An 11,082-nucleotide genomic window follows, 5' to 3' on the forward strand; every position below is an offset into this window, starting at 1 on the left:
CGTGCCACATGCCACATGACAGCGTATGCAATGCAATTAGCAGTCGACTTGACCATCAAAAGTTCAATATCACAGAGCAGAGCTCTCTCAAGACAGGCAAGAGAGACTGCTCCAAATCGAAGGAATCTTGACCAAATCCAGAGAGCCTCCGTCCGCCCATTCCAGAACTGGGTCAACGCGCTGTCAGAGAGCTGGCTGTCAATGGCTTGCCTCGATATGCGAAAACCATAAAGCGATTCTGTGGAGGAGGAACACCGCCGAGGTGTTTGACATGCTTTGACAGCCCAGCGCCAACGGCACGGGCCACAGCCCCAGAACCAGAAGCCACTGTGGAAAGCCGCATGGAGCCCAGAGATTTGTGCGTGTGTGTGGATGGTGCTAAGTTATTGGGAAATGCAGGCTAAGCAGGTCGCTAAATGATCGGAGAATGCACCAGAGTAAGCATAAAGAACTCTTTGTTATGGGATTACTTAATAGTATTTAGCTGAGTACTGTAGCTGCTGTAGATCTCAGATATTCCAGCATAAAACCCACCCAAAGTAACCATAAACACAGAAATAGAAACACAACTTTTCAATTGCCCCCCACCCAGACCCAGAGACAGACACAGACACAGAGAAACCCTTTAGCGAGCAGGCGTGCAGTGGGGTCCTAAATTACCACATTATCAAGTACGAGGCGGCCCTCTGGTCTATGCCACAAGCAACCGCCAGGGACGGGGCAGCACGATTGGCGTGCGCATGACCCCACACAGCCAGCATACGACGAGGAGTGCACCCCACCTTTTGGGGGGAGCAGTGCAAGAGCCAAACATAGCCGCGATTTTCCTTCTCATTCTCGTACAATTTCGACACTTTCAAGATTTTACTATAAAAATTTGCCATAAATTTGTTTGTGCGCCGCTTTCCTGCTGCCGCTGCAGCGGCTGCTCCAGACTGAATGCAGAGGACTGCTTGCTGGCCAGAAACCTACACAGAAACGCATGTCCAAAGGCCTGATGATATGTACTTTCGCAAACATAACTGACATGTTTGGCTAAGAGGCAATCAAATAAATTCCAGCGTCCAGCAAGGGCAGGGAGGGGTAAGGGTAAGGGCAGCACGTGTCTTGCCTTGGCCAAGTGAAGCAAATGAAGTTAACTCAATCACGGAAGGAAGGAAGGAAGGAAGGAAGGAGGGAAGGAGGCAAGGTAGGGACCCGGGGTGTTGGTCAAAGAATACTCGTAGTAGTAAAAATGTTAGAGTAACTTGTATGAAATTTATCAAGCTGCTGCTACTACCTCCAGATGGGATGGGATGGGACAAAGGCAAAGGCAAAGGGCAGGGCCCTGGGACCTCGACTTGGCTCTAGGCTGCTCTCTGCCTGCTGCCTGTTGCTGCCTGCTGCTGCTGCTGCCTGCTGCCTGCTGCTTCTCCTGCCACACGCTCAAGGGAGCAAAGTGATATTTATGCCAATTGTTGGGCCAGAAATACATGCGTGTGTGGGTCTTAGAAGTGCCAGTAGATGTAGATGGTCTCTGGCAGTGGGATAGTGGGATAGTGGCATAGTGGGATTGCGAGACAGAGGAAGGGCTCTTGTTGTTACTTTTAAAGCAAACACAAACGGACACAAAAGGTGAATTCAATTTATTACGAGAGCATTTCAAACTCCCAGGCAAGGTTGAAGTTGACTTGGACTTGGACTTGAAGTTGGACTTGGAGTTGGAGTTGGAGTTGGACTTGGAGGCTTATCAGCCGATGGAATCCTTTGTGGTGGGGCTGTGGCAGGAGGCCAAATGCAATTATGTGTATTTTATGCTCCGACTGGCTTCATACTTTTGCCTGATTGACAAATAAATTTGCGATCCATGCGTGACGATAGTCGCCCCGAGGCACAGCGACTCCGTAACGAGTTCCACAGCTGAAAGTGTTCTTGGGGGAAGCCTCTGGGGCTGGACTGGGCTTGGTCTGTAGCTACAGCAGCAGTGGCAGTGGCTGGCCAACTGCAGCTGGGTGCCTGATAGCATTGATAGTTTTCCATTTCATTGTCAATGTCGGGCTGCTTGTTGGCTGCTTCATGGCTGGTTCTCGGCCTGGTTAATTAAGCCCAATCAATGTTTTCACTTAAGTGCAAGTAAATTTCATCTGGCTCCATCTTGTAGATGCATTTTCCATTTCCACAGCGCCGCTGCAGCAGCAGGAAGAATCAGTTTGGACAGCATTTGTTTGATGTTAGACAGTCTCCGTCTCAGTCTCCTTGACTTTGACTTGGACTCTGACTGTGACTGTGACTGTGACTTAGCCCCTGTCTTAGACTCTTACTTTGGCTCTGACTTTGACTTGGTCATTAGTAGACCTCGTACTCGTACTCGCAGTCGTACTCGCAGTTGTCGTTGTCAATGTTTTCGACTTGATTTGTTTGGTTCTTCCTGCAACAGCGACAGTCGGCCAGGCCCAGGCTGGGGGCTACCTTTGGATTGTACCCTCTCAATGTACTCTCGCGTGGGGCACATCATTTCTTGGCCACTCATTCTCTCAGCTCAACGCAATGGGTATCCCATAGTCGTTAGAGCCAACACACGCTTTCGTTGTGTGATTTTTAATTACAATTTCTGCATAGTTTTGCGTAAGCAAAATCACATTCAAAAGCAGCCGCTGCCCACGTAGCTGGCTGGACCAAGAATTTATGGACAATGCAACTGCTTCAATTACGAAGATAAGTTCTACCCCCCCCCCTACACGTTCCTTCCCCCGCAATCTGGGACATCGTCCCACCCAAATGTCTTTGCATAAAACTGTCGAATGTCGTGCGGCATTTGTTACTTATTACATGTAAAGAGAGGCTTTGACTTGCAGTTGGATGGCATGGGAATGGGGGCCTGCGACTGCGACTCCGACTGCGATATCGATATGCTATGCTCTGGCTGATCAGTCACACACACACACACACACAGGGATGGCAGAGGGTGTGGGGCAATCCTATGGCTACGTGCTGACCTTCAACTTCAGCGGACAGCAGTTGGCAGACCTTGTTAGCTCTTGTCTCTCTCTCTGTCTCTGTCTTTTACTGTATTTCTTTTTCTTTCAATTTTTGTTTGGACTTTTAGCTTTCGGCGGCACAATCGCGATCACTTTTGGTGATTGTAAAGAGAGGCAACGCCTCCGTCTACGACGTCATCAACGGCGGCAGGCAAACAACACGCAACTGACAGCGACAGCGACAGCAACAACCAACACCCCCAACAAAACAACTAAACAACAAAACAACACGACAATGGGACCCAGAGACAGGCTCAAATTTGTTGAACGTCGTCTGGGCCAGACGACGCTCCAGTCCCCCAATCAGAGGGCGACAAGCGTTCTAGCCATCATTAAATTCGAAATAAAATAATGCGCTAGGGTTCCACTGTGCTCCCCTGCGCTCCACTGCGTTCCCCTGTTCCGCCGTTCCGGCTCTGTCACGCTTCCAGCTTTCGGTTAATAACTTTGTTGGCCGCCTGCTATCGTTGTCAACGCATCTCTCTGGGTGCGCTCGGTCTGGTGCTCGTCCTGGTGCCTTACCAACTTATTGCTCTATTTTCGCAAATAGTTTTCGATTTCAGTTTCACTTTCTGGCTGCTGCCCATTTGCTGCCCATCATGTTAACAAGGGAGCAACGCCAACTCCAACTGCAGCTCCAACTCCAGCCCCGGGGACACATCAAGCACATCCCATCAACTATGTAAACGAGCCCCAATGGAGCGCTGGCCCATAAACAACTTAAACGAGCAGAGCAGATCGGATGGGCGTCGTTGGTTCTTCTACGAGTGGGCAGAGGTGGCAGTAGACAGAGAGAGAGAGAGAGAGAGAGTCCTTGGCAAAGGCCTGGCTTGCAAACTTTTTGCTGAATGGCTTGATGAAATTGTTGCCAAAAAAGTGCACACACGAAAGATGAAAGATGACTAATAAATAGCACGTCATCATCTGTGGATCACAGTGGATGGTTGATGGTGGATGGCCCGCATGCCGAAGAACAGGTACTACATTAAAAGCCCACACGGCATCAGCATTATGAAATATCGATACCAATATGTACGAGTAGGTGTGACGTCACGAGAGCAGCAGCAGCAGCAGCAGCAGCAGAAGCACAGCAAGGTCATCGCATGACATTGCCGCCAGTCAGCGGGAATTCCTGTAAAATATAAAAAAAAAAAACCAAGAACCGATTGCTACATTTTATTGTAGATATATTCCGTATATTTATTGTGTGTGTGTGTGTGTGTGTGTGTGTGTTTATTGCACTTGCGGTTGGTTGCCATGTCGAGATTCAGGTTGAGAGCTAAAGTTGTTGTTTTTTTTTGGCTAGAGAGTTCTCCCCTCTGTTCGGTGCTGGGCTATGTATTTATATTGCTGGGAGTACGAACATTCAATATCGTTCTGGTTAAACTCGTTTTCGATTTCAGTTGACAGAATTGATTGCGTTTTTTTTTTGTATTTTCAAGATTATAAATGCATAACGGTAAATGTTAAATACTTAATGCAAATTCCTCGATACGAATCGAACCAGTTTACAAAATGTATCTACAAATATGCATATTTACATATATGTATGTATATATGGTATACATACATATAATAGCATATATTTGTTAATACGTTTTCCAATAGTAGAGCAAAGCAAACACTTGAAGAACAGAGATCAGCGGATCAAACAATCGTTTATTGAACTTTCTGGAGATGCGTGCGGCTCGGTTCGACTCGTGCTGCGGCTCGAACTTTGAACTTTTTGGTGGGTGTAGCAGCCTGTCGATAGCCTGTTATCGAAAGCAACCCCGACTAAAGCCTTTGTTTGGCTGTCTCCCCCCGGAGCAGAGTTTTTGTTTTATGCCCGTTTCATATTTCACGAAAAACTAGTTTAAAGCGAGAGAATTTATAAACCACTAAGCGGCGAGCATAAAACTTAATAATTGTATTATTTTTGCCAAATGTCTGAACCGGATACGGGGGTTGGGTGTAGAACAGAATAAAATCAAATACATTTGTGGCACATTATGTCATAATGCTGGAAAGAGAAACAAGTTTCAGTGGCGCGGATCGGCTGTGTGCGGTGTTGCTTTTCAAATGATAATAAAAGTGAAACCGAAAAGTGAAATTGACACTAAGCAATCGATTACCCGATAATAATGATCGATTGGGCATTTATGCAAATTATCTTTAAGCTAAATGCAGCATAAGACAATGCTTTTGGTTAATTCAATTAACGTGTGGAGTTCTATTGCTGGCCTGGCCCTAGGCAATACAATCATTTTCAGACAGACGTTCTTTGTCCAGTAACATTCTCAATTATTTGTTATTTTAAATGCTTGTTTCACCCGGCAAAACTCCAAGATAATTTCCAAAAGATATACGCTACTTGTTCGGGCCTACGTTGTCGAGCAATTAATGTCGCTTCGACAGTCAATGGAGAAGAAATCAATTAAACCATTCAGAAGAGAAGACTGGAAACCAGACAACAAGTATAAGCGGAAGTAAAAGGTGTTTGCCAAAAATGCCGCAAACTGCATGAGAATCGAGCCATTTATGACAAGCCAAAACGGTTTCGGGTGGGTTAAAGCGCCATTAACATTGGATTCGCCAGATCTGTGCATGTACTCGAGTTCCATTAATCTTCCGTTTTGTTTGCTGCCATTCCGCCATTCCATTCCATTCCCCATCATCCATTGTGGTTTGTGCTTCATTTGGTTATTGGTTTGGTGCAAAAAAAAAAAAAAACAAATCAAATCAGCGCATCGCATCGAAGCTCAAATCAAATGCCAAAATGCTACACAGAGCACACCCGTTTTAATTTTCTGCATATTAACCAAATAGGAAATGCCACTAATTGCCTTTGCTGCCAATATATTTTCTGTTATACTTATACCCTGTAGAGGGGTTCCTCTGATGTTTGTGGTAGGCTCTTTCCATGGTTCGCGCACTAAAGAAAAGCCTATAATATGTGTTAGGAATGGGGGTTCCCTTACCCTGTCCCTCCACACAAAGAGGGTATTCCCAACTTCGTGTTTATTTCATTTTCGATTCAATTAAATCTATTTTGTTTGGGCAAACTAGGTTCCGAATGCCCACGCCCACAATTTGCAGATCGATCTTCGTTTTTAGATTGCGTTTCTGATGGACGATGCTCATGATCATCATGCCTCTATGCCCCTTCAACGGCATCGCCATCGCCATCGCCATCGCCAAACGAGCAAAAGGAGATGGCGGAGTAGGCGTGGATCGCTTTTACATATTGGTCTTGGTATTTGATTTGATTTATTTTTGTTTATTTAATTATGCCATTAAAGAGCAGCAGATTAATAACAATTAAAGCGGCCACAGCTGCGCATTCATCAAACAGCTGAAACAAGTTTTTGCCGATGATACGAGTATGTTGGTGCCATCACAAAATTAAAAATAAATCCCAACGAAAAGAAAACAAATCACTTTTATTTTCATGGGCCAACTACAAACTACACGCAGCGGGGAGAGACTTAAAGAATTAATTTAAAACGAAGCAAACGAATAGAAACCAAGAGTTTTGGGATACGGCAGCCAGAGCAGCAGCCTTTCGGTTTCTATCAGTGATACTATATGAACCATAAAGATTGATATCATTCCTCGCTGGATGCTGTATGCTGGATGCTGTATGCTGGATGCTGTATGCTGGTTCCGTGCGTTAGTGTTTGACGTAAGACCAGAGACAGAGCGCGTCAGGGCAGGCACAAAAATGATATGTATAAAATTAAGAAGAAACTGGTTACAATAGAATTTTTGGCTGCCATAAAATACAACTGATTGTCGCTGGTTTTTCATATACATATGTACGATCGTTTTGTATTGTATAAGATTGTGGCTGACTGGCTGTCTGGCTGTCTGGCTGTCTGGATGATGATTATTCAAGGACAGCCTGTTTGGGGGGCCCACAGCATTTGCATACTCATATGGCGGCTAAGAGCGACTTACACACAAGTACACGTGTCGTTAGTGTGGCCAAGTATATGTTATAGATCAGATTTAGCTACCAGTATGCAGATTTGGCTTAGTACAAGCTCATGGATCGCGTGATACGAGCCTGGTGGGTGGGCCACATAATGATAGAGAGAGAGAGAGAGAGCAAAGTGATAGAGAGCGCGTTTCGCTTGCCCCATAAATCATCTGTCTATAAATAAGTCAAACTTAATGGAAGTCTCAGCCCAAAGTCCCGATAACGCGCCACAATCACTCACCCATTTATTTATAGAGCTGCAATTTGAAATACGAGTCTGTATGGTCTGGTGGCAGATGCAACTGCAAAGTCCTGGCTCTCGCCCAAGGTTCAGGCCCTAACGCCAGATATCCTGGGCCACGTTGACGCACATATTTATCGCCTGCTACTTGTAATTGCCACAAATTGTATGACATTTTTATGCCATTCAGCCGATGCCTGTTCGGTTTGTTGGGGCATGAATAATTGATTTACATACGTGTTTGTGTATTTGCCCTGCCATGCAATAAATTTATATTGCATATGAGCGGCCAGCCGTTGCTGTTGCTGCAACAGTTGGCCAGTAGCAATCCTTATCGTTTTCGCTTTCTGGCCCCCAAGTGGGCACATTAATCAGAAGTCACATAGCCGTAGCAGGAGTACTGTATGTAGGCGCCCACGCCACAACCCTGCTTGCCCCATGGGGGGGGATGCACTCTAATGACTTGCAGCTTCCTTCTCTCTCTCTCTCTCTCTCTCTCTCTCTATTTGCATCTCTGTGTTTGTGTGTGTGTGGCAATGGCATCGCATTTATAAATCATGCAAGATGCAAGTCTAAGAAGTGGCACCCTCCCGCGCTCTGTGCCATATCGATGGCAATCGCAACACGCGTTGAAACTGCAATTAGCGCAATCTCTCGCCTTAATCTTAGAACATTAATTAGTTTACTTAAAGTGACTTGAAGTCGAGTTGATTTCAACGTTATTGCATAGACGACAGCTTAATTGCGGTAATTATGCATTAGCCCGCATTGCAATGACGTTTGATGTCACCCTGTCGCACAGCGCAGAGAGATGATGGCCTTGAAGTATCCATGGAAATAAATTGAGCCTCATTTGGTATTAATTGCAAGTGTATTGCCTCATCCTTTTTTGACAGAGCAAAGGAATAGATGCTGACCCATAGTCAATGTGCATCGAAATAGAAAATAAAACAGTACTGCCCTGCCCACATATGTATGTCATAGATAAAAACCCAAATTTTAATTTTTAAACTTATAATTTATGTTAATTTCTGTTATGCCTCAGTTTTACACTTGTCAGGGCTTTCTGATTGAGTGCATTCAATTAAATGCACTTCTACATTTGCTTTAATTGCATACTTAAAGCTGACATTTATTATAATTAAACTTACATCGTTGCCTGCAGACAGCATTCTCTGCTACGACTGGATGGATGGCTGGATGGATGGATACTCATTCTGGGGGCTGACTGTAATTCTGCTTTCGGTTTCAGTTGCTACCGCGCTTATTTCTTTGGCCTGTGCTAATTTGGCCAGCAACTTGATTAATAAGCTGCCATAACGTGCTATCAGAGAACAGCAGCCCCGCAGTCGGGGCCATTCATCTTCTAGACAAAGAGCAGCGCCAAAGTCCGGGCCAGGCTTGGAGCCAGGCTTGAAGCGCACTCCTCTTCCTTTGGTGCTTCGCTGCCACGAAGTGAGGTGCTGAAAACGAATTTCATTTGCTACAAACATGGCCTTGAGCCATGAATTATGTCTGCAATTACTCTTCAGGTTGTCATGCCCCAGCACTGGGGAACTGGAGTGCGCCACTCCGAGTCACTCCGTGTCCGGGTGCTCTTCCAGGTGGCTCTCCGCTCCGCTCCGCCTCGCTACTTCTGGTTCTATTTCTAATGCAAGTAAAAGTGCAAGTTGCCAGCTACGATTATGGAACTGTGCCACTTGCTGCATGCCCTGTCTTCTTTCTAATGGGGTGCCTGCAGAGCCCCCCCACCACCCCTCCTGGCACTTAATTACAGCTTGTTTGGCCATGTTGCAAGTCAGCGTGTTGCCGATGCCGATGATGATACTGATGCTGAAGTGCTGAAGTGCTGAAGTGCTGAAGATGCTCCTACCTGCACCTTGGCACGTTGCAGCGTGTGAAATGAATGTTTGTTGTCAGAGCGTGGCGCATGTTGTTGATATCATCGAACAAGCCAGCCAGCCAGCTAGTCAGCCAGCTAGCAAGCTCCCCTCCCCCACTTGTGGCTCTCTGTTATCTTGGACAACCATCGGATTTCAGCATTTTGTCCGTTGACATGTGAAAAACTCTTCGCTATGAGTCACCACCATTTCCTTCGTTAAGCCAAGGCCAGTTCCAGCGCTGCTCTAGAACTAATTAATACCAATTACCGCTTAGAATCGGCCACACTCCGGTCAGTCCGTGTTCTGGACATGATTGTTAACGCCTCAGGCTAATTGAGTATCAAATTATGGCCAAAAGTGCCTTACATTGAGTGCCCAAAAGGTGTTTGCTGTACAGTTTCCCAGGCCCCAAGGCCCCAGCGCCACACGGAAATCGCCACCGTCAGTTCAATTAACATTGCCCAAACCGAGAACCGAGAAACCTTTTTCCCAGCAATCGCAAACAAACTCTGACAACACCATGAGAGAGAGAGAGACACCCGTGCTACCGTTTCGATTTTGGTTTCTTTTTTTTCGTATTGGAATCGTATTTCTTTCGGGTCCCTGGCTGGGCGTTAAAAAGCTCTTAAATTGCATTGCGTCCCGTGCATGCCAAAAAGTTAAACCTGAAACCGAACAACATTTTGTGAAATTACAATCTGAAGGTTGTCCAGAGCCAGCAGCAGCAGCAGCAAGCTGGTCTGACCTTTACTTATGGTGTCTTTTCAGGCGGTGTCGTTGACATTTCTGGCGGCTGCTCACTTTTGCGTATCAACTTTTGATGGTTTAGTTATAATTCGGTTTGCGTCACAGCTGAATCATAGTTTCACAGTGTTCTGTGAAGGACTTGCCCGGCTGGCTGTGGGCAGAGTGTAAGAATAAGGGCGGTCACCATGACGTATGCTCAATGTGTGGCAACAATTTGCTTATCAATCATACGCCACTTCGGCCCACACCATACGCAGAGTCGAGTCTCTTGACAGACCAAGAACTTGCCTCTCCTTTTTACTTTTTATGTACTTTATTTAACGCTTTTTACCCCCCGCCCCGCCCCGTCTCTCAGTGTGTTTCAGCACGAATTAACGATTGCGATTTAAATCGCGGCAAGAAGCCAAGACAAACAGCACGATCAGGCAGAATTTTGGTTGTGGCTGTGGCTGTGGCTGTCGCTGTGCCATGCGGAAATTGTTTGTTCAACATGGGCTAAAACAAAGGCGCCTCCAAACACCATGCAAAACAATTCATTATTATTAATTTTGTTATTGTTGTTTTTGAGGAGCGACCGAGTAATTAAATCTTCGCTTAAGACCGCTGCTTTTGGCCAAGTTTAAATAAACAGCAGCCAGAACCAAGAGAAAATATTTTTCTTGCCTTTCGATTAACAAATTTCGTGTTGCCGCATTTCGGCTGCTGTTGCTGCTGCTGCTGCTGCTAATTTCTCAAGTTTTGAAACCAAACCAAAAACCAAAATGTTGGCTAAAAATTTGCCTAGCCCGTTTTCTCCCACTTGTGGCCCAAACGGTTTTTTTTTTTGGTTTGGGTTTATTTTGGTTTATTTTTGTGTGTGTATTTTTAATGTAGCAAGGTCGTTCGTTGGCCGTTCGTTGTTCGTTCGTTCGTTCGTTCGTTCGGTTGCCGCCAAAAGCAATTTGTAATGATTATTAAAACAACGACCTGCTTGCCATGCTCTTGCTCCTCCCCTCCCTCTCCAACATGCCACCCGAAAATTCACATTCACCCGGGGCTCCTAACTGCCATTGTCTACTGTAGTCATAGCTGTTGCCATTTGCCGTTTGCTGTTTTGGCTTTAATTGAAATAACAAAAAAACAGTAACAAGCCAGTGGCTGGGCTGCAAAAATTATTATACTGGATTACAACATGGCCAGCGAGAGGGAGGAGGCGGCATTCTTGGGCAATTATTGCCACACATCGCAGCCTTT

This window comes from Drosophila obscura, unplaced genomic scaffold (assembly GCF_018151105.1).
Source record: "Drosophila obscura isolate BZ-5 IFL unplaced genomic scaffold, ASM1815110v1 contig_186, whole genome shotgun sequence".
Taxonomy (NCBI): Eukaryota; Metazoa; Arthropoda; class Insecta; order Diptera; family Drosophilidae; genus Drosophila; species Drosophila obscura.